The 23996-nt window shown below is 47.8% G+C and overlaps 1 protein-coding gene across 1 annotated transcript in view; it reads left to right on the top strand.

The window, feature by feature from the left end:
• LOC138293864 (very-long-chain enoyl-CoA reductase-like) overlaps window positions 1-23996 on the top strand; it is a 121793-nt gene that overhangs the window by 73168 nt on the left and 24629 nt on the right. The gene's annotated exons all lie outside the window — the stretch shown is intronic.

The raw sequence follows: 23996 nt of genomic DNA, 5'->3' as shown, positions 1-23996 counted from the left end.
TCCCAACTGTAGTCCTGGGTGTGCCCTTGGTGGCAGGTGTTTTGCCCTTCTCCCTCCGTCCTGTGGCCAACTTCTTGTGTTTCTGAGGTGGGGGACTGTCCGTGGTCTGGCTCCTTGGTACACTGGCTGCCCTGCTGCTTGGTGCACTCCAGAAGCCGGTTACTGCTGGCACCACTGTTCCCGGTGATATGGTGACTGAGGTGCTGGTTTGGGACCTGGAAAGGCGTGCCCTAGGGGACGGAAAGGGTGGGGGAGGTGAGGGGAAGAGGTCAAGGTTTGACAGGAAAAGTTTTTTAGACACACTGGGACGGGTATATGGAGTGGGTTTGGGAGTGGAGGATGAGGTAGTGGTTGTAGGAGCTGTACGTTTGCTGACTTTGGGTGAAGGTGCATGGGCTGGAGGCTGTTGTGAGGTGGATGGCTGTTGGGTTGGGTGGGTGTGTGACTGCGTTTGTGTAGTTTGGGAGGTGGGCTCACAGACACACTGGGAGAGGACACAGGGGATGTGTGAATGGTAGTGGGGGTGGTGAGTGCACGTGAGCGGGGTATGGTGATGGGCGTGCTGGTGATGGACGTAGTGGCTGAAGATGTGGTGCATGCAGGTGTGAGTGGAGACGTGACAGGGAAGGAGGAGGGAGACGAGGAGGAGGGGGACACAGTGGAGGCAGTGGATGTTGGTATGTGTGCATGGGTATGATGCTTGTGTGAGTGCCTGTGGGATGTGTGGTGCTTATGTTTGCCAGAGCTACCCTTGTGTATTGAAGTGTGTGCATGCTGGTCTGATGGTGTGCTTGGGATAGACTGAGGAACAGGGGATTGGGTCTGGGTGGAGGAGGTTGGAGGGGGGAGGCTGGACACAGGGACAATTGCTGCCATCAGTGCTGAGGCCAGAGTCTGAAAAGCTCTCTGTTGGGCTGCCTGACCAGAATGAATGCCCTCCAGGTATGCAGCCATCTGTTGCAGCTGCCTCTCTACACCCTGGATGGCATTCAGAATGGTAGACTGCCCAACAGTAAGGGATCTGAGGAGGTCAATGGCCTCCTCACTGAGGGCAGCAGGGCTGACAGGGGCAGGGGCTAAGGTGCCTGGGGCGAAGGAGATGCCCACCCTCCTGGGTGAGCGGCCACGGGGCACATGCTGAGGGGCTGCTGGGAGGGCGGTGCTGGTAGGGGGGGTGGCGGTTGTACCTGTAGATGCGGGGGGCACAGAGGGGCCCGCCACCGCAAGGGAGCTCCCATCAGAGGAGGAGTCTGTGACGCTGGTCTCAGCTCCTGTCCCCGCCATGGAGCTCCCCTCGCCCTCTGTCCCACTGGTGCCTTCAGACTCCGTTGTCTCGCCCTCCAGGGCCATGTGGGATGCAGCTCCCTCCTGCTCCGGTGCCACTGCTCCTCCACCTGATGATGCTATTGCAAGAACAGGGAGACCACAGAAAGGGTGGGGGAGACAGAAGAAAGACATGTTCAGTGCATGCAATACCACTACTGTTGGCGGACACTACAGACACAGCAGCCCTCTGCACTATGCCATGCACTTAGAGTTCCCTCATTAATCACAGGTCCATGGGGTACAAGGCCTATGCCCGATTGCTGCACACATGGAAGTCACAGGAGCCTGACTAGGTGTAGTTGGCTCTTAACACTGGTGGGGTGGGGTGCCACATGGCCTGCCTTACGAAGGGAACTTGCCTACAAAACTTGCCCTGGCCTAGGGGTACCCACAGCCTACCTCCCCCACCCTGACACCTCCAATTTGCGCAGATTCAGCTGAATGAGAGTGTACTCACCCCCTTGTGGCTGCTGTGATGCCCTCAAGCGCCCATCCAACTCTGGGTACTCCACCGCCAGGATCCGGAACATCAGGGGGGTCATGGTGCGACACCCCACCCCTCCCATGTTGGGAGGCCATCCTCAACTGCCACTGGAGCAGTCTTCTTGCTCCAGCGGTGAATGTCCTCCCATCTTTTCCGGCAGTGGGTGCTCCGTCTGTGGTGGACCCCCAGGGTGCGGACTTCTTTGGCAATGGCACGCCAAATGTCCTTCTTCTGGCGGGCGCTGACCTAGAGGAATAGTACAAGGGAAAGGAAAAGATATAACCGTCCGGAACGTCACAGTCATTGGCCCGCGTTCCTACCCTTGCCATGACGCACATACACTCACCGTCGTTTCATGCACGCCTCATTCTCCCCCGTATCTTCTATCCACACCACTCCACACAGGCATTGCCCATACAGCATGCTCACAGTGTACTTACCTGTTTGTCTGGAGGACCGTAGATTAGCGTGTACTGGGGGAGGACCCCATCCACAAGTTTCTCCAACTCCTCCGTGGTGAAGGCAGGGGCCCTTTCCCCAGACACATGAGTCATTGTCGCTTCCAGACTGAGGTCACAGCAGCACTTGCAGTGTAGGTCCTCTCCTGTCGAACATCAGGTATCAAGTGAGTGAACAGATAGAAAATGGCAGTCACATCCGCGGCGGTGCGTACTGTCACCGCCAGCGTACATCGTCATTGGCTCCTGGGACCCATAGGGCCCAATGTTAACCAATGCAGGATTGCGCCGCGGTCTTCGACCGCCTACCGCAATGGTGTACAACGTCAGCGCAGTTACTTTATATCCCATTGTCCCACATTACAGGTCAGGCAGCCGCCATTTCAGAGGCCACATGGCATTATTTTTAAATGCATCACCCATATCTAGGCCTTGCATACACGCTAAGACAGGCACATAGCGGATTGAAAAATATGTGCAATAAAGTTGTGTTTTCGTACCTCAGTGTTGGCTGACCCTCTGCTCGCTGTTCTCCTCCATAGAGCACGTCCGCTGGGGCAGGTGAGGAGATGGCGGCATCCTCCGGTGTACAGACCGCTGGTGGACCTGTCGACAATGGAAGAGTGACATGTAATTGTGACCTACAGACTGCACCGTGCCACAATCCATGAACTGTGTGCCCAGTTGGAGCCGGACCTGATGTCAGCTATCCGCCATCCCACTGGTATCCCCCCTCTAGTGCAGGTGCTGTCAGTACTCCATTTCCTGGCAAGTGGGTCTTTTCAGACGACAGTGGCCATAGCATCAGGGATGTCCCAGCCTATGTTTTTAACGTGTTTGTCCAGAGTGTGGTCTGCCCTGCTGAAACACATAAGCAGCTACATCATGTTCCCTCAGGTGGAGGATTTGCCTACAGTGAAAGGTGACTTCTATGCCCTGGGACATATCCCCAACATTATAGGTGCCATTGATGGGACACATGTGACCTTGATCCCCCCGCAGGAGTGAACAGGTGTACAGAAACCGGAAGAGTTACCATTCAATGAATGTGCAGATGGTGTGTTTGGCCGACCAGTACATCTCCCATGTGAATGCCAAGTTTCCTGGCTCAGTGCATGACGCTTACATTCTGAGGAATAGCAGCATCCCTTATGTGATAGGGCAACTCCAGAGGCACCGTGTGCGGCTATTAGGTGAGGATATGGACCCTATACAGTGTGTATAGTTGTCTGGGTCTGGGGTTGTCCCTAAGGGTTACTGTGTGTCCCTCGACATTTGCAGGTGACTCTGGTTACCCCAACCTGTCATGGCTACTGACCCCAGTGAGGAATCTCAGGACAAGGGCAGAGGAACGCTACAATGAGGCACATGGGCGAACTAGGAGGGTTATAGAGAGGACCTTCGGACTCCTGAAGGCCAGGTTCAGGTGCCTACATATGATGGGTGGTTCCCTATTCTACTCACCAAAGAATGTGTGCCAGATCATCGTGGCCTGCTGTATGCTGCACAACTTGGCTTTGCGATGACAGGTACCTTTTCTGCAGGAGGATGGTCCTGAAGGAGGTCTTGTGGCAGCTGTGGAGCCTGTGGACAGTGAAGAAGAGGAAGCAGAAGAAGAGGACATCGACAACAGAAACACCGTTATCCAGCAATACTTCCAGTGAGACAAAGGTAAGAAGATATCACTGCCTGCTACACCTGAGACACTTGTTCTACCTCTCATCTGTCTGTCACTTTCACCCAGTGTATGGACCCTGATTTGTCACTTTCCCTTTCGATTTCACAGATGTGGGTCCCACTGTGTGACCTCTGCTATGTTTCCTCATGGACTAGAGCTGTGTGACATAGGTATGTTGACAATACAATGGATATTGCATTTTTCCTCAGTTATTGCAAATACACATGTGTGAAAACACAGACTGACTCCAGATAGTTTTGTGATTTAAGGGTGTTTATTTTAGTGCTAAATAGTGGAGGGGGTTGTCAAATTGTCAGGGGTGATGGTGGAGGAATGTCCATGGCAGAGTCCAGTCTATTTGTTTCACAGGTGCATTGTCCAAAGGGGCATAGGAAGTGGACCTGGGGCAGTTGATGGATGGACAGGGTAACAAAGTGGGACAGAAGGATGACAATCAGGGTGGTCTCATTTCTTGCGGGGGTCTTGGCATTGTTCTCTGTCCTGGATCTCAGGGACCGCTTGCGGTGTGGTTCTCCATCTGCTGGGGGTGGGGTGCTTGTGTCGAGGTCCTGTGGTGGTGCCTCCTGTCCACTAGCGCCGGCGGAGGTTGTGGGCAGTTCATCATCCAGGCTAGTGTCAGGGGCCCCTTGTTGTGCCACAATGTCCCTCCTGATGTTCACGAGTTCCTTCAGCACCCCTACAATGGTGCCCAGGGTGGTATTGATGGATTTGAGTTCCTCCCTGAACCCCAAATACTGTTCCTCCTGCAGCCGCTGGGTCTCCTGAAACTTGGCCAGTACCGTTGCCATCGTCTCCTGGGAATTGTGGTAGGCTCCCATGATGTTGGAGAGGGCCTCGTGGAGAGTGGGTTCCCTAGGCCTGTCCTCCCCCTGTCGCACGGCAGCCCTCCCAGTTCCCCTGTGTTCCTGGGCCTCTGTCCCCTGAACGTTGTGCCCACTGCCACTGCCCCCAGGTCCCTGCTGTTCTTGGGGTGGTGGGTTAGCCTGGGTTCCCTGTAGTGGTAGACACACTGCTGCTTGACGTGTCCTGGGGACAGAGGTATGGGCCCGCTGGGTGGGTGCTGTATTGGTGTTTCCAGAGGGGGGAGGCTCTGTTGTGGCTTGTGCCAGTGTGAGGGGAACCGACTGTCCCGAGGTCCCAGATGGGCTGGGCTGGTCATCTAGATCCAGTTGGACAGAGCTTCTGTCATCACTGTGGGCGTCTTCTGTGGGTAGAGTGGACATGTCTGGAACCTCCTGTCCGATGACATTGGGCAGGGGTCCTGCAGGGGTGTAAAGGCATAGTTTTAGTATCAGTGTGTGCCATGGTGTGCAATGGGTGGGTGACCCTGTACCCCAGTGCTTGCATTCCTGTGTAGGACCTTGTGTGCTAATTGTTTAGGGGTCTGTGTGGGTATGTGCAGTGGACATGCATTGGTGATGGGTGTCCATGCTTTGTTGTTGCATGCAGGGCCTGGTGTTGGGATGTGTGGTTTGTGATAGTGGGACATGTGTCAGGAGTTGGAGTGATGGGGGTGAGGGCGAGGGTGGGGGTATGTGATAGCTTGCAGGTAGGGTGGGGGATGAAGTAGTGAAAGCTTTGACTTACCAGAGTCCATTCCTCCAGCTACTCCTGCGAGGCCCTCAGGATGCAGTATAGCCAAGACCTGCTCCTCCCATGTTGTTAGTTGTGGGGGAGGAGGTGGGGGTGCGCCGCCAGTCCTCTCAACCACGATGGAGTGTCTTGAGACCATGGAACGCACCTTCCCCCGTAGGTCCTTCCACCTCTTCCTAATGTCATCCCGTGTTCTTGGGTGCTGTCCCACTGTGTTGACCCTGTCCATGATTCTGCGCCATAGTTCCATCTTCGTAGCTATGGTGGTGTGCTGCACCTGTGATCCGAATAGCTGTGGCTCTACCCAGATGATTTCCTCCACCATGACCCTGAGCTCCTCCTCAAAAAACCTGGGGTGTCTTTGCGGTGCCATGGGGTGGTGTGGGTGATGTGTGAGGTGGTGTGTGTTGTGATGTGTGTGGTGATGTTTAGGGGTGTGTGGTGTTTTGTGCGTGGATGTGGATGTGTGATGGTGTTGTGTGCCTCTGTATGGTGGTGTTGTCTTTGCTGTGCTGTCTCTCTGGCCTTCGTCAATATTTTAGGTTGCAAGGGTTTGTGGGTGATGTTGGCGGGTGTTTTATATTGTATTGGGTGTGTGGGAGTGGTGTGTGTATGTGTATCAGGTGTGTGTATTTCGAAGTGTCCAATGTGGTTGTGTTTTGTAAGAGTGTGTGTATTTTGAGTGCGTCGCTATGTACCGCCAATGGATTACCGCGGTTGAAAGTCCACCGCGTGGATTCATGGGTCGTGATAGTGTGGGCGTATTCCTGTTGGAGTGACGGTGTCGGTTTTGTTATCGCCAGTTTATCACTGACCTTTGGTGTGGCGGACTTGTGTGGGTGTCTGGATTTTGGCGGATTCCGAGCTGTGGATCGTAATAGCTGTGGCGGAATTCCGCGGCCGCGGCGGTGTGTTGGCTGTCTTCTGCACGCAGTTAGTGGCATTTACCGCCAATGTTGTAATGAGGGCCTTAGACTTTACATTGATGAGTCAAGGGCCAGAGGTTGGGTTGTATCCTGTAATAAAGTCTTGGACTTTTCAGAAAAACATATTGGTCTAATAAAGGAAGATGAGCCTGTTTCTATAAAACTAAAACTTAATGTTGATTGCCCAAGTGCCCCACAATATGCAAAACAATTGCTGGGATCACTCCAGTGATTGAGTCAGTGATACACCAAGGCATTTTGAAGAAGATAATGGGGAGTCCTTGTAATTCACCCATTATGGGCTTGGTGAAGCCTATAGTAAATATGGCATAGTGCAGGACCAGAGAAGGTTTGATAGTATTGTTGTTCCCTGTTGTCCCGTGGTACCACATCCAGCTGTGATTTTGTTTCAAATTCCACGTGAGGCTGAATGGTTCACTGTCACTGATTTGTGTCAGACATTTTTCTCCTTTGCCTTGCATGAGGACAGCCAGTACCTCTTTGCCTTCTGCTTCCAGAATGTATTGTGGCATTGTGCCAAGTCTCACAAGGGTATACAAAAAGTCCCTCAATCTTTAATCAGGTCCTCAAAAAGAATCTTGAGGCTCTAATCATGACCTGTAACTCTGTCCTAATTCAGTATAATGACAACCTGTTAGTAGGGTGTGATACTCAAGACGCTTGCAAACAAGTCACTATTGCGCTGTTGAACCACTTAGCTGAGAATGGTCATAAAGTGTCCCCCAATAAGTTGCATTATTGTCAGAAGGAAGCTTTGTATCTTGGACATCACATTGAGAAAGGAGCAAGGAAGGTATCACAAGAAAGCATCTCAGCGATTCCTAAAATGAATCTGCCAGCCACCCAGAGAGAAGTCACGATGTTTTGGGGAATGGTGGGCTACTGTCGCCAGTGGATGCTCAACTTTTCTCAAATTATCAAGTCTTTATAGAGTCTGACAACAAGGATGTGTTTGATCTGATTCTATGGGATAATGACTGCTTGATTGGCTTCCTAGAGTTGAAAGAAAGTCTCTGTCGTGCCCTGGCACTAGGAATGCCAGTTTACAATAAAGCTTTTATTCTTTTCTGCAGTGAGAGAGAGGGCTGCACTCTCTCAGTGTTTGCACAGATGCAGAGATGCACAGAAATACAAGACAACCTATGGCTTACTTTTCTGCTACTCTTGATTCTGTAGCCACAGGACTGCCCTGGTACCTTAAAGCCGTTGCAGCAGTTGCAGCAATTGGTGTCAGCATAGAACGGTGTGAATGTATTGTGATGGGACATCTTCTAATTGTTATTATGCCACATTCGGTTCAGATTTTGTTGACGTGTACCTGCACACAGCATTTGACAAAGAGCTGGTTAACAAAATATAAACAGATGATACATGACCCGTCAGAGATGTGCTGCTTTGGATCCTGCCACCTTAATGCCTCTCCTGGAGAATAAAAATGATGACGGGGAGGTTCAGCATGATTGTCTCGATGTCACTGAACTTAACTGAAGTCGAGACCAGATACACAAGATGAGCCACTGGTAGAATCTGATTACATTTGTCAATGGGTCTTGTTTGTGAGACAATGAGAGAATCTTGAGAACACCATGTGCAGTCTGCACAGTCTCAGGGGGAGTTAAAGCCTCTTGGCATTGTGGGGTGCTCTCTGCACATGTGGCTGAACTAAAAGCTCTTACTAGAGCTTGCAGTGTCTCTGAATTGAAGAGCTGTGAGCGAATACATTTACAGATAGTCAGTATGGTTTTGGTGTCATTCATGACTTTGAACTGTAGTGGTCACCAAGAGAATTTATGACATCACCTGGATCCCCAATGCACAACAAGGAACATGTCATGAGATTACTTGAAGTAATACAGTTGCCTGCAAAAATTGCAGTTGTGCAGTTTCCCAATCACTGCACTGGTGATGATTATATTACAGTGGGCAACTGTTATGCTGATGAAGTTGCACATCACTGTGCTCATTGGTCACAAAACATCAATTGGTGAATATATAAATGAATCTGAAGGTGAGACCAACTATAACCTTTTGTTGTAAACAAGTGATACCTGGGAGGAAGTGAAAGGACTGCAGGAGGAAGTGTCAGAGTCAAAACAGCAGGGTTGGATCAGAGCAGGATGTGCGAAGAGAGATGATGATATATGGGTTTCTATACATGTTAGACCAGTGTTGTCAGACAGCATGCTATCCCCAATGGCAAGACATTTCCATGGACCAGCACAAATTTGGAGGGATGCCATGGTTAGGTCATACACACAATATTGGTATAACCCACAATTTAGATTGGTGACTGCAGAATTGTACCACAGATGAGCTGTGTGCCACCAGATCAATGTGGGGAAAATAACTCCAGTCTGGTGACATTGAGTCTTATAGGAAGATCAGGAGGGCCATTCAACAGAATGCAGATGGATTTCTTTGAAATGTCTGTGCAATGGTCTGAGATATGTCCTTGTGATAGGGTGCATCTTCTCGCGTTGGGTGGAGGTCTACCCAACTGGACGAAACAACAGTCTCACAGTAGCCAAGCTGTTGATGAGGGAGTTGATATCTAGGTTTGGTTTCCCAACTCTGCTGGAGTCAGACCGAGAGACTCATTTCAATAATGAGGTTCTTCTTGCATTGTTGAGTAGGTGAATAGAATGTTGAAATCAGATTGGCAAAAGTGTGTGCATCAACGTCTCTGAAGTGGCCAAATGCTTTGCCTCTTGTGCTGATGCAATCGCGCTTGTGAACATTGTGGATGACATGTTTCTTGGCTATTGCAAGGGACTAGCTGATGTAATTGAAGCCTCTGCTGCCTCTCCATGTCTGGGCAGTGCCACGACCTCAGTTTTGGCAACTGGGTCTTGGTGAAGAAGCATGTTCAGAAGATGTGTCTTGAGCTTACGTGGCGTGGACCGTACTAGATCATCCTAGTGAGGAATACTGATGTTAAGTGTGGGGTCTTCCCAACTGGATTCATCAACCCAAACTCGTAGAGTGGAGTGTTCTCTTGATGATGTGACAGTACCTCCTCCTGAAGTGCAACACACAACTTGAGACAGCAAGAAGAGGGTGCACAGGGTACTGAGACTTAGCAAGAGCCTGTGATAGCACATTCTCAGCTTGAAGGGGGGGGGGGGGTCTTGATAAACTGACAGTTGAGAAGTCTTGGCCTGAACCACTACCTGAGCCAGACTTGGACCTTGACGAAGGACCTATTGCTGTGTCATGCTGAATAGAGACTGAGGACCGTTGGCTGAGAAGGCAATAAAGAGAGAGATTAAGATTGCCTATGCAACAAAGACTGAGTACTGTCCAGGAGGACAATGAGGATTCTGGTCTGACTGACAGTGAACGTGAACAACCCAAACTCAGGAGATCAAAAAGAGCTAGAGTGCCATGCCAGAAGTACTCATCTCCTGAGTAAACATATTTTGCTGATAACAGTTGTGAAAGAGAAGTCTGTGATTTGGGGTACAAGAGTGAGATCCCAGTTGAGTTTCTGTGAACCAGAGTTGCAACCTGAACTGAGTTTGAACTTGCACTCTCATTGGACTCTGTAAATAGTTTCATTACTCATTGTTTGAGCTTTGTTTTGTCATTTGCACAAGTGGAAACAAGCAGAGATGACCCTGTTGCTGTTAATCTATTCAGAGGTCTGATTCCAGAGAAGTCATGAAAACACATAAAACAAATAACTTAAATATATATAAGTACGGGTGTTGTTTGTTATTGTTGCAGTATTCATTGTTCTCCTAGTAGGATTATCTTCACCTGCATTTTCCGCAGTAGACGTACTTAAGGCTAGTGTTATCCCTAAGACCCGAGTACTGCAGATAATAGTTTGCAAGCACTAGATTATAAAGCTATGCATGTAGATTCTTCGAGAGGAGATTATTCTTCAAATGTAGATGTTATGACGACATGAAACACCTGGAAATTACAAGATGAAAGTTGTTGAGAACTTCAGGGCTTTGACTTAACCCCTTCGCTGCCAGGCCTTTTCCCCTCCTGTGCGAGCCTTTTTTTGGCTATTTGAGGCAGTTCGCGCTTAGGCCCTCATAGCTTTTTGTTCACATAAGCTACCCACGCCAAATTTGCGTCCTTTTTTCCAACATCCTAGGGATTCTAGGATTTTTTTTTTTTAAATGGGAAAAAAGGGCTGCAGAAGAAGGCTTGTGATTTTTTCCCTGAAAACGGCATCAACAAAAGGTTTGCGGTGGTAAAATCACCATCTTCCCAGATTTCAGGAACAGGCAGGGTTGAATTAGAAAACCCAATTTCTCTACACAATTAGGACATTTTACTGGGACATACCCCATTTTTACTATTTTTTGTGCTTTCAGCCTCCTTCCAGTTAGTGACAGAAATGGGTGAGAAACCAATGCTGGATCCCGGAAAGCTAAACCTTTCTGAAAATTAGACAACATTTTGAATTCAGCAAGGGGTCATTCGTGTAGATCCTACAAGTGTTTCCTACAGAAAATAACAACTGAAATAAAAAAAAATTGAAATTGAGGTAAAAAAACAGCCATTTTTCTCAACGTTTTAATCTGTAACTTTTTCCTGCGATGTCACATTTTTAAAGCAATATACCTTTATGTTAGCTGGACTCTTCTGGTTGTGGGTATATATAGGGCTTGTAGATTCATCAAGAACCCTAGGTACCCAGAGCCAATAAATGAGCTGTACCTTGCAATGGGTTTTCATTCTACACCGGGCATACAGCAATTCATTTGCTGAAATATAAAAAGTGAAAAATAGATATCAAGAAAACCTTTGTATTTCCAAAATGGCCACAAGATAAGGCATTGAGAAGCAGTGGTTACTTGCACATCTCTGAATTCTGGGGTGCCCATACTAGCATGTGAATTACTGGGCATTTCTCAAATAGACGTCTTTCTTACACAATGTCTTACATTTGGAATGACAAAATGTAGAGAAAGACAAGGGGCAATAACACTTGTTTTGCTATTCTGTGTTCCCCCAGGTCTCCTGATAAAAATGGTACCTCACTTGCGTGGGTAGGCATAGTGCCCGCGACAGGAAACACAAAATGGACACATCACATTTTCACAAAGAAAACAGAGCTGTTTTTTGCAAAGTGCCTAGCTGTGGATTTTGGCCTCTAGCTCAGCCAGCACTTGGGGAAACCTAGCAAACCTGTGCATTTTTTAAAACTAGACACCTAGGGGAATTCAAGATGGGGTGACTTGTGGGGCTCTGACAAGGTTCTGTTACCCAGAATCCTTTGCAAACCTCAACATTTGGCCAAATAAAACACTTTTTCCTCTCATTTTGGTGACAGAAATTTCTGGAATCTGAGAGGAGCCACAAATGTCCTTCCACCCAGCGTTCCCGCAAGTCTCGCGGAAAAAATGGTACCTCACTTATGTAGGTAGGCCTAGCGCCCGCGACAGGAAATGCCCTGAAATGCAACGTGGACACACCACATTTTCACAAAGAAAACAGAGCTGTTTTTACAACGTGCCTAGCTGTGGTTTTTGGCTCCTAGCTCAGCCGGCACCTTGGGAAACCTAGCAAACCTGCACATTTTTTAAAACTAGACACCTAGGGGAATCCAAGATGGGGTGACTTGTGGGGCTCTGACCAGGTTCTGTTACCCAGAATCCTTTGCAAACCTCAACATTTGGCCCAAAAAACACTTTTTCCTCTCATTTCGGTGACAGAAAGTTCTGGAATCTGAGAGGAGCCACAAATTTCCTTCCACCCAATGTTCCCCCAAGTCTCCCGATAAAAAGGTTACTTCACTTGTGTGGGTAGGCCTAGCGCCTGCGACAGGAAATGCCCCAAAACACAACTTGGACACCTCACATTTTCACACTGAAATCTGACATGTTTTTTTGCAAAGTGCCTAGCTGTAGATTTTGGCATCTAGCTCAGCCAGCACCTAGGGAAACCTACCAAACCTGGACATTTTTTAAAACTAGACAAATAGGGGAATCCAAAATGGGGTGACTTGTGGGGCTCTGACCAGGTTCTGTTACCCAGAATCCTTTGCAAACCTCAGAATTTGGCCCAAAAAATACTTTTTCCTCTAATTCTGGTGACAGAACGTTCTGGAATCTGAGAGGAGCCACAAATTTCCTTCCACCCAGCGTTCCTCCAAGTCTCCCGATAAAAATGATACCTCATTTGTGTGGGTGGCCCAGGTGCCTAAAACAGAAAAATGGCAACAACCTGTAGAGATTGAAGGGATAGCACAGCGAGTTGCTAAGCACATATTTTTCTTTTATACAGCTTTTAGGCTGACTCTGCTTTGGGGACCTATGCAAATGAGGTATCATTTTACTTGGGGGACCGAGGGGAACGCTGGGTGGTAGGAAATTTTGTGCCGCAGAGGTGATCCTACAAAGAAAAGTGAGGACATTTTGATTTTTTAAGCAAATTATGAGCTTTGCCGAGGAGTCTGGGTAAGAAAATGTTGGGGGATCCAGGCGAGCCACATCTCATTGGACTCCTTGGGGTGTCTATTTTTAAAACATGTCTGGGTTTGGTAGGTTTCCCTAGATGAAGGCCGTACCCGGGACCAATAACATAGGTACCCCACGCCCCACTAAACACAGGTAGTTTTGCAATAGATCATTTTGGTGTGTCCACATACTTATGTGATGTTCCAGACACTAAAATTGTGAAAAGAAAAGCACTTAGGTTATGTTAAAAAGACCCATCACCCACCAACCAAGTTGGTGGCATGCTTCATCATCCGCGTCCCACCCGACACACCTAGCGTGTCACAGGTGTGCTGTGACGCCTGATGACAGTGGTGCAGGTTTTGTCATTTTTACCAAACATACTGGTAGGATTTGGCACGAGGGTGAGTGATGGTTCAGTGGATCAAAATTTATTAACAATAGCTTTCACAAAAATGAAATGCACTGTTAATAACTGAAAGGCCAAAAAACTGAACCAATGACTCGCAGCTCGTGAGCTGTAAAGCCACGGCCATGCACCAACCGCTTTACAGTCCATTCACACACCTTTCATACATGACATGCACAAGACCATTCACGCCGCCAGCCATGGGCCCAGCACATTACAACACTCGCAACGACAGACAGTGCCACTCAAGGGCCCATCACTTACATACGCCCACATGCCTGAAACAGCAATCACACCAGCTGATGGGAGTGTGTGGACTGGCGTTTGGCTGGCAGTGTGATGCAGTAGCCAACAGCAAGTCAATATGTACACCATCAGCCAAGCGCCACTCCACACACAATGGCAACTTTTTATTTTTTTTAAACAAAGAAACCACTAACTAATTAGAAATAATTACAAAACTACAAACACAAAAGCTCTAACTAAATACATGACAGAAATGCCAACTATGACACTGAACTCATGAAAATACAAAACAGGCAGTTTACACCCATGGTTGTTCCCAGTAATTCTTCTGGGTGTGGTAATTCTTGAAACAACTACCCACACACAGCCCAGGCTTTGAAGGACAATCTGGGCGGTACATTTGAGTCCCCCTCCGGATACCTCTTCGAGCACACACTTTACATTTCTTAGCTGGAAAGTCTTTATGGGGGTGGGAGGAATGTGCTCAGCAAAGTGACGATCTTTCAATCTAGCCATATCCTCCACCACTGCTCCTCTAGTAACTTTTGCCTGTTCCACCACAAAAAGATTCTCTATCACTGACTCCTGAAATTTCACAAATATCATCTTTGACTCTGGAGACCTATCCTCAAACACAATAAAAGCATTAAAAGTTGCTAAGTGGAAGAGGTGAATTGCTAACTTATAACAAACGTAATACTTACGAATAGCAGTATAAGGTTCCAACCTCTGATCAACTCTATCTACACCTCCCATGTGCTTATTATATTCTAAAATGCACACAGGTTTGCGCACTTCAGCAACCTGGCCCCAAACAGTCACGGGGGAAGCACTCTCATCATGGATGGTACTTAGCATGTAGACATCTCTCTTGTCTGAAAATTTCAAAGCTAGCAAGTCATCATTCCGCAAGGCACTGCACTGTCCCCTCTCAAGTTTTTTACAGACAAGCTCTCTTGGATAGCCTTTCCGGTTACAACGAATTGTGTCACAAGCAACAGTGTCCACTCTAAACAATTCCTTGAACAACTGCACTCCAGTGTAAAGGTTTTCTACATACAAATGGTGACCTTTGTTGAACAGTCGCCTACCAAGTTCCCACACAATTTTTTCAGTAACTCAAAAAGTGGGAGGACAACCAGGGGGGTCAATACTGGAATCCCTACCAGTGTAGACACGGAAACTATACACATATCCTGTACTACTTTCAGACAGCATGTACAATTTAATTCCATATCGTGCCCTCTTGCTTAAAAAGACGGTCAGAATCAGGGTGATCTCGTGGCAAGGCTAATGCATTGTCAACAAAATGCAGCATCCTAAGAAGAAGCAAATACCGATTATGACTCATGGTTGCTGGAAATATAGCTGTTGCCATTAAGGGACTAGTAGACCAATAAGAAGCCAGTGACGGCTTCCTTATCAACCCCATCAAGAGAGTCAAACCCAAAAACCTTCTCATCTCCTCCAAAGTTGTGGGAATCCACTGGGTAGCTCTAGAGTGTGGCCTAAGTCTAGCAGTGTTGTACCTCAAATGCTGCTCCGCATACAAATTAGTCTGCTCAACAATCTTTTCCAAAAACACATCATCCACAAATAACTCAAATAAATTAACAGGCAAAAAGTTCTCTGTATTGACTCTACACCCCGGGAGACCAGTAAAGGCAGGCAACTGTGGCTGCTACATGTCTGGGGCACCCAGAGTTCAAGTCTTCTAACGGGAAACCTTTCAGCCCCAGGTTGCTGCTTTAATGGCACACCAGTGTCCTCCTCTAAAACAGGCCCTTCAACTGCACTGAGTGTGGCTTCCTCATCTGAAGATTCCTCTCCGACAGAAACTTCACTGCCAGAATCTCTCACTTCCTCCTCTGCCTCAGATGCAGAGTCCGTCTCATAATCATGATCAGGCAATGACTCAAAAAGCATACCAACCACCTGCTGAGCGGTCATCCTGCGACTAGCCATGATCTTTCCTACGAAAATTAACTGGACATATGCACCACCAACAACCAGCACTGTGTAAGATAAGTAATAAAGTGTAGCTTTATCAGTAAGAGTTATAAATTCAAAAACTATACCGCTCACTTGCCTAAAAAAGCTTGACTCACCAGCAACTGCTCTGCACAGACACAGCAATCACCAATGATATCCCACTAAAAAGAAAGAAAGAGAAGCAAATTAGAAATAAGACAACACAAATATCATTGTGCACAAATCTAAGGACAATTTCACACACAATCCTGCATTTAGTACACCACCTACAAACAGGTCATTCATGCATGGCAACAATACTCCTTTGGAGTAAATTGTTTTTACTTACCTAAAACATGCAATTATGCAAACTGCAGGTCAACCACTGCCAAAACCGCAAGGAGCCACAGCAAAGAAAGCAAAAGCTTTGAACTAGAACAAAAAGGAGAAAGAAATGTATCACAAATGCAAATACTTCGTCAGTTGACAAACACCCCACCATCAAGCATTTAGAAATTAGTGCCTAAGTGGATTCTGCCATAGGGGCAGATGGGCCTACTGAAAAATCGGCCTATCTGCCCCAAGGAGGGCAGAAAATACCTTTAGTAGTGTGTCTCCAAGGGGAGTGACCCTTGCCCAAGGGGCCACCCCCCAATTTTTTTTTTTAAACCACACACACACACACTATCCCTGGTGCCAAAGTGGCTTCTGCCCCCCCTTGGAGGCAATGGGCCTAAAAATAAAATAGGCCCATATGCCCCCAAGGGGGGCAGAAATGGGCAAACGTTCAATGCCCCTATTGGGGGAGCGCCCCCTTGCCCAAGGGGACGCCCCCCACATAAATAAACATTTAAAAAAATCCCTGGCATTCTAGTGGTTTCTGCCCCCCTTGGGGGCAGATTAGCCTAAAAATAATAGGCTGATCTGCCCCCATGGAGGGCAGAAATGGCCACAACAAACATGCCCCCCAAATGGGAGTGACCCTTGCCCAAAGGACCATTCCCCAACACAAAGCACAGCAGAAATAAACAAAACAAAATCCCTGGCGTCTAGTGGTTTCTGCGCCCATTTGGAGCAGATCAGCCTAAGAATAATAGGCCGATCTGCCTTTTGGGCAGAAATGGCCACAACAAACATGCCCCACAAATGGGAGTGACCCTTGCCCAAGGGGCCGCTCCCCAACACAAAATACAGCAGAAATAAACCAAAAAAAATAATCCCTGGCATCTACTGGTTTCTGCCCCCTTGGGGGCAGATCAGCCTAAAAATAATAGGCCGATCTGCCCCCAAGGGGGGCAGAAATGGCCACAACAAACATGCCCCCCGAATGGAAGCAACCCTTGCCCAAGGAGCCGCTCCCCGACACAAACATAGCATAAACAAAAAAAATAAAAAATCCCTGGCGTCTAGTGGGCATTCCTGCTGCCTGATCGCAATGCGATCAGGCAGCAGGAATGCTCAAAGAGACACCGGGGGAAAGGAAAAGCCTTTCCTTTCCCCCAGTACCTCTTTGTTCCAAACCCCCCACCCGCCAGAGGAGAAACTCACCTGTTTCTCCCTTCGTCGAACTGGAAGCAAATGGCTTCCAGTGCGACCGGCACCCTGTAATGATCTCAGCACGCGATCGCACGCTCACATCATTACGGGGGGGGTGGGGTGGGTGGGGGTGGAAGGGGAAGGGCTTCCCATTTCATCCCTGCCTTGGGGGGTGGGAGGAAAGCCCACAGAGGAAGCGCTAGCGCTCCCTCTGAGCTCAGTGCCCAGGACGTAATGGTTACGTCCTCGGCACATGAGCACTGTGCCATAGTTCGTAATCATTATGTCCACGGCACAGAAGGGGTTAATCTCACCTGATAAGGATTCATATTAGTGTTATTGTGATGGCTAACATTGCCATCAGAGGGGTGATTGGAATAGCTCAATTTAGATTCCATACTTTACACATTATCATTGGGCATTATCATTGTGCATTATCATTGGGCAATTTTGCATTGTGCATTTAGTTTTGACAATATATTTACTGTGTGCCTTAAATACTATTAACACTTGTGAACATTTAAATGCATTAATGAAATGTGACTATTGAGAAACTGAAGCTTTATAAACCTGTGCACTAATGTTCATTTAAATTGCTTCATGTGTTAATTATTCATGTTCATATTTACACTTTCAGTTGTATTTACAGAAGTAACAGGAATTTATTTTGTTCATGTTTTGCGTTTAATTTGAAAGTTATATGTGTTCATATATATTCATATATTTGAAATGCACAATTAGGGCCATATTTATGACCCTAGTTGCGTCGCGCTTGCACCACGCAATATGTTGCATTCGAGATGCAATTCTTAAGGCATATTTATGAAGGTGGCCTTGCATGTGCTTAATAAATCTGTAAAAACGCAATACAGAAAAAATTGCTACGTTGTGTTACGTTACTCTGGGAAGGTGTTCCATGGTCATTGTGTAAGTGTTGCCACTTCTGCAGCACATATAGAAAGGGTAATAAGCCTCAGGGGATTGTTTTTGTGCCGGAAGGTTCCTCTGCATTCACAAAAACAATCCTCCTTACAACAGAGGGACCCTTGCACCATGGTGCAAGGGTGCCTGCAGAGGCACTAGGCTGGCAAAACGACAGCAGCGCAGGGAGGAAGGCAGGAATGCGCCATATTGTTTTAAATATGGTGCATTCCTACCCTTTTCCTGCCATGCAGCACAGCAAGGTGACTTGCTGCGCTGTGTGACTTGGCCATAGATTTGTTCCTAAATGTTTCATTAAAGTTAGCCTGACTAAAGGCATTGATTTTGAAATGTATTTTGCATGGTTAGCATGGTCTTTCATTTGCAGGTGCGTTCTCGTCCTTTCATTACCTTGAGAAAGGAGTATTGTATGTTTTGGTTTTTTGATAGTGAGGCCTGAGAAGAGAAATATTGGCAAGAAACGTGAAGACCTAAAGATTAGATGAAACCTCCTATTCATCGCATATCAGGAATGAGGGATGCTTAGGTTTGTCCAAGTTCTGTGTGATGGGAAATGCAGGTGATGCTGCAAATGCACACCATAAGAAGTGAAATGATTGGTTCCTGGTGGAATGGAAAGAGATATGTTGTTGAAGCTTTACTGTTTGAATGTGTAAAACAAATAGGCAACAGTTTTAGAGGGTGGATTACTCACTGTGATCTTTATTTTTAAGGTGCATACATGTTTGACTTTCAGTTTCACAATTAGAAAGCAGTTGGTTTGTTGCACTAATTGAGTATAATCTTGTCATTATTGCTTCTCAAATTAACATTTTGCTCATGTGTGTCATTCCATTTGTGCCACACAATGGTGTTCTGTTTACCTTTTACTAATAAAAAATAGTATTGTAAGTAGTTAAAGAATATCTGATGTTCCCCACTTAAGAATACAGAAGGCTCACTTATGTTTATTTTGCAGAAAAATACATTTATATTTTTAAAGGTAATAATGAGGGTGATGATGGAAATGCTGATTATGATAGGACATAGAGTTCATTTTTTACCTAATGAATATGAACATAACAGTTTTTTAAAGTATTTAATAAATGCATCTTTCCAAATTATAAATCTCTTTCAATGTCCATATTGAAAATGTATTCTGGTGTAGAAACTTGGGGCCAGATTTATCACTATGTGATGCAGCACAACGCAGCAAGTGAACTTCCTGTGCTGCGTGAAATGGAAAGAGCAGGAATGGGCCATATTTACTAACATATGGTGCATTCATGCCCTCCCTCTGCACTGGCGCACTCAGGGCCATATTTATGGCCTGGTTTGCATCGCTCTTGCACTACGCAACATGGTGCAAGAGCGGCACAAGCCTTAAGTGAGATTTAGGAAGCCAACAAAGGCCACCTTGCATGGCCCTGCGTGGCTTCCTAAATGTCAAATAATGTAACACAGTGCAAAATGCTGCGTTACTTTACTCTGCACCAGGAATGCATTTCCATGGGTGTTGCATGGATGTTCGCATGCAAAATCCATGGAATTTGACGCATTCCAAGATTTATAAGAACTTGAAAATATTGGAATGCACCAAAAAGAAACGCCTTCCAAGGAGAGGCTCATCAAGGAAAAAATATGTTTATTTCGCCATGGTTTTTCCTCTTTCTATGTTTGTTGCATTCTGCAGCACATATAGAAAAAGGAAAAAGCCTCTCAGGATTGTTTGTGTGCAGGAAGGTGTCCCTTCTATGGTGCCAGGGTGCCTACTTTGGCGTTAGGCTGCCAAAAGGGCACCAGCTCAGGGGGTAAGAGCAGCAATGCACCATATTGGATAAATGCAGCCCATTCCTGCCCTTTCCCTGTGATGCAGGACAGTGCAGCTAAGTGCCTTGTGTAGGAGGCTGGTCTGGCTTGTAGTGGGTACTAGAGGTACTTACACCTTGTGCCAGGTCCAGTTATCCCTTATTAGTGTAGAAGAGGTGTTTCTAGCAGCTTAGGCTGATAGAAGGTAGCTATGGCAAAGCAGCTTAGGCTGAACTAGGATACATGTAAAGCTCCTACTATACCAGTGGTGTCATATGCACAATATCATAAGAAAACACAATACACAGAGTTACTAAAAATAAAGGTACTTTATTTTTATGACAATATGCAAAAAGTATCTCAGTGAGTACCCTCAGTATGAGGATAAGATATATACACAAGATATATGTACACAAACCAAAATTAGGTAAGTAATAGCAAGAAAAGTAATGCAAACAGTGTAGAATCACAATAGATTGCAATAGGAGCACATAGGTATGGGGCAACACAAACCATATACTCCAAAAGTGGAATGCGAACCACAAATGGACCCAAAACCTATGTGAGCTTGTAGAGGGTCACTGGGACAGTAAGAAAACAGTGAGGGTTAGAAAAATAGTCCACCCCAAGACACTGAAAAGTAGGTGTAAAGTGCACCTACTACCCCCAGAGAGCACAGAAGTCGTGATAGGGGGATTCTGCAGGAAGAACAAACACCAGCAATGCAACAACAGTGGATTTCCGGACCTGAGTACCTGTAAGACAAGGGGACCAAGTCCAATAGTCGCAGCAGTGTTGAGAGTGGGCAGGAGCCCAGGAAGTGCCAGCTGAGGGTGCAAGCAAGCTGCCACCGGTTGGAAGAAGCTTGGAGTTCTGCAAGAAAGAAGAGAGCTAGGGACTTCTCCTTTGGAAGACTGATGTCCCACATTGCGATGAAGCTTGCAGAGGTATTCCCACGCAGAAAGACCACAAACAAGCCTTGCTAGCTGCAAGGGTTGTGGTAGAGGTTTTTGGGTGCTGCTGTGGCCCAGGAGGGACCAGGATGTCGCCACTTAGAGGAGGAGACAGAGGGGGCGCCCAGCAACTCAGGGAGCCATCACAGAAGCAGGCAGCACCCGCAAAAGTACCTGAACAGGCACCTGGAAGGAAAGTGAACCGGAGTCCACGCGAAGTCACAAAAGGTAGTCCCACGATGCCAGAGGACAACTCAGAAGGTTGTGCACTGCAAGAAGGAGTGCCGGGGACCCAGGCTTGGCTGTGCACGAAGGAAATCCTGGAAAAGTGCACAGGAGCCGGAGCAGCTGCAAATCACGCAGATTGGCTACCAAGAGAGGTAAGAGCCTATCAGAAGGAGCCTCTGATATCACCTGCTGGCACTGGCCACTCAGAGCATTCCAGTGTGCCCCCAGCACCTCTAAATCCAAGATGGCAGAGGTCTGGGACACACTGGAGGAGCTCTGGGCACCTCCCCTGGGAGGTGCAGGTCAGGGGAGTGGTCACTCCCCTTTTCTTTGTCCAGTTTCGCGCCAGAGCAGGGCTGGGGGATCCCTGAACCGGTGTAGACTGGCTTATGCGGAGATGGGCACCATCTGTGCCCATCAAAGCATTTCCAGAGGCTGGGGGAGGCTACTCCTCCCCAGCCTTCACACCTATTTCCAAAGGGAGAGGGTGTAACACCCTCTCTCAGAGGAAATCCTTTGTTCTGTCTTCCTGGGCCAGGGCTGCCTGGACCCCAGGAGGGCAGAAACCTGTCTGAGGGGTTGGCAGCAGCAGCAGCTGCAGTGGAGACCCCGGAAAGGCAGTTTGGCAGTACCCGGGTACTGTGCTAGAGACCCGGGGGATCATGTTACATGGCCATGTTCGGAGTTACCATTGTGACGCTATACATAGGTAGTGCCCTATGTATAGTGCACACGTGTAAGGGTGTCCCCGCACTCACAAAGTCCGGGGAATTTGCCCTGAACGATGTGGGGGCACCTTGGCTAGTGCCAGGGTGCCCACACACTAAGGCGGTCATTCTGACCGCGGCGGTCGCCGCCCGCCAAGTGGTTCCCGCCGAAAGACCGCTCCGCGGTCAAAAGACCGCGGCGGCCATTCTGGCTTTCCCGCTGGGCCGGCGGGCGACCGCCAGAAGACCGCCGGCCGGCCCAGCGGGAAAGCCCCTGCAACGAGGAAGCCGGCTCCGAATGGAGCCGGCGGAGTTGCAGGGGTGCGACGGGTGCAGTGGCACCCGTCGCGATTTTCACTGTCTGCAAAGCAGAAAGTGAAAATCTTTGTGGGGCCCTGTTAGGGGGCCCCTGCACTGCCCATGCCACTGGCCTGCCCAGGGGCCCCACGGCACCCGTTCCTGCATCCTGGTTCTGGCGGTGGACACCGCCAGAAACAGGCTGGCGGGAAGGGGGTCGGAATCCCCATGGCGGTGCTGCAAGCAGCGCCACCATGGCGGATTCCCTGGGCCAGCGGGAAACCGGCGGGAAACCGCTGGCTCCCCTTTTCTGACCGCGGCTTTACCGCCGCGGTCAGAATCGCCCAGGAAGCACCGCCAGCCTGTTGGCGGTGCTTCCGCTGCCCTCCGCCCTGGCGGTCATGGACCGCCAGGGTCGGAATGACCCCCAAAGTAACTTTGCACCCAACCTTCACCAGGTGAAGGTTAGACATATAGGTGACTTATAAGTTACTTAAGTGCAGTGGTAAATGGATGTGAAATAACGTGGACGTTATTTCACTCAGGCTGCACTGGCAGGCCTGTGTAAGAATTGTCAGAGCTCCCTATGGGTGGCAAAAGAAATGCTGCAGCCCATAGGGATCTCCTGGAACCCCAATACCCTGGGTACCTCAGTACCATATACTAGGGAATTATATGGGTGTACCAGTATGCCAATGTGAATTGGTAAATTTAGTCACTAGCCTGTTAGTGACAAATTTGCCTGGCAGGGTCCAAGTGACACATTGACTAAAACAACATATATACAGTGAAATATGGGGGTAAAATGCCAGGCAAGATGGTACTTTCCTACACCTTGCTGCACTGTCCTGCGCCATAGAGCCCATAAATATGGGCCGTAGTGCAGCCTAGCGTCAATGCAGGAACCCTTGTGTCATTGTGCAAAGGGGACTGCATTGCAGACAGGATTGTTTTTGTGCAGAACACCTTCCTGCACAAAAACAATCCTTGGAGGTGTTTTCCTCTTTCTAAATGTGCTGCAGAAAGAGGAAAAAGGGACAGACATAAATATATTTCTCCTGGTTGCGCCTCTACTGGGAAGTCGTAGCATTTTGACGCATTCCCTGGTTAACCTGCCTTGATAAATCTGGGAATGCCCCAAAATCCATGGGTGAATTCATGGAAACTCCCATGCCCCACCCATGTAATGCAAAGCAGCAGCGACTTGCGTTGTCTTGTGTTACTCCAGGTTTACCAAGCAACGCAGGGCCACACTAGGTGGGTTTGCCTGGCTTGGTAAATCTGAATTAAGGATTGCTTTGCTTTTGAGTTACCCTGCGAGATGCTAGAGCAACACAATCCTGTGATACATCTGCGCCCAGATTTAGGAATACCATAAAAATCATATATTCAAAGAACTACCTAGACCTAGGGGTGGGCTAAATATTTCGGCTCATACACTACTGGATGGAAAGCTGATTTCATGAACACTATCTGGAGCGGGTGATGTAATTAACTTAATACAAATATCTTTAAGGAATTTTAATTGGCCGTCCCCTGGTAGTGCTGGATCACAAACATAGTTCTTGCAGTTAGAACTGCACACAATTCCTAATTCTCACAACGAGAACCAAGGACTGCGTGTACTGGCACTGCATTTCGCTGGCGGTCCGCTTTTTTCTGCAATGTTAAGCGGAGGCGAATCCATGGCAAACAGTGCTTAATTGGCTGTTCGAGCAGCGATAACCCCCCCTTTCCACCCTAGCGCCTTGAGACCCGCACGGGTGAGTAGCGCGCTTTACAAATGCTAATGATTTGATTTGATTTGATTTGAATTTGTAAATAAAGAGGTGCCGGTGCTCAAAGTCCTTCTCTTGAACACGAGACTGCTGTAATTAAATCTGCCAGCACTGAATACTGAGCCAGCGTAATGCTGAAGTCGTCTCTGGCCTCTTCAAATGCATTTACGGCCACCCTTGCCCATTCAGTTTATCCTGCAACTTTCTACTTTCTC

The sequence above is a fragment of the Pleurodeles waltl genome, chromosome 4_2 (assembly GCF_031143425.1).
Source record: "Pleurodeles waltl isolate 20211129_DDA chromosome 4_2, aPleWal1.hap1.20221129, whole genome shotgun sequence".
Classification (NCBI taxonomy): domain Eukaryota; kingdom Metazoa; phylum Chordata; class Amphibia; order Caudata; family Salamandridae; genus Pleurodeles; species Pleurodeles waltl.
Note: the sequence above shows the minus strand (reverse complement) of the source record. Positions and strands in the feature narration are given on the sequence as shown.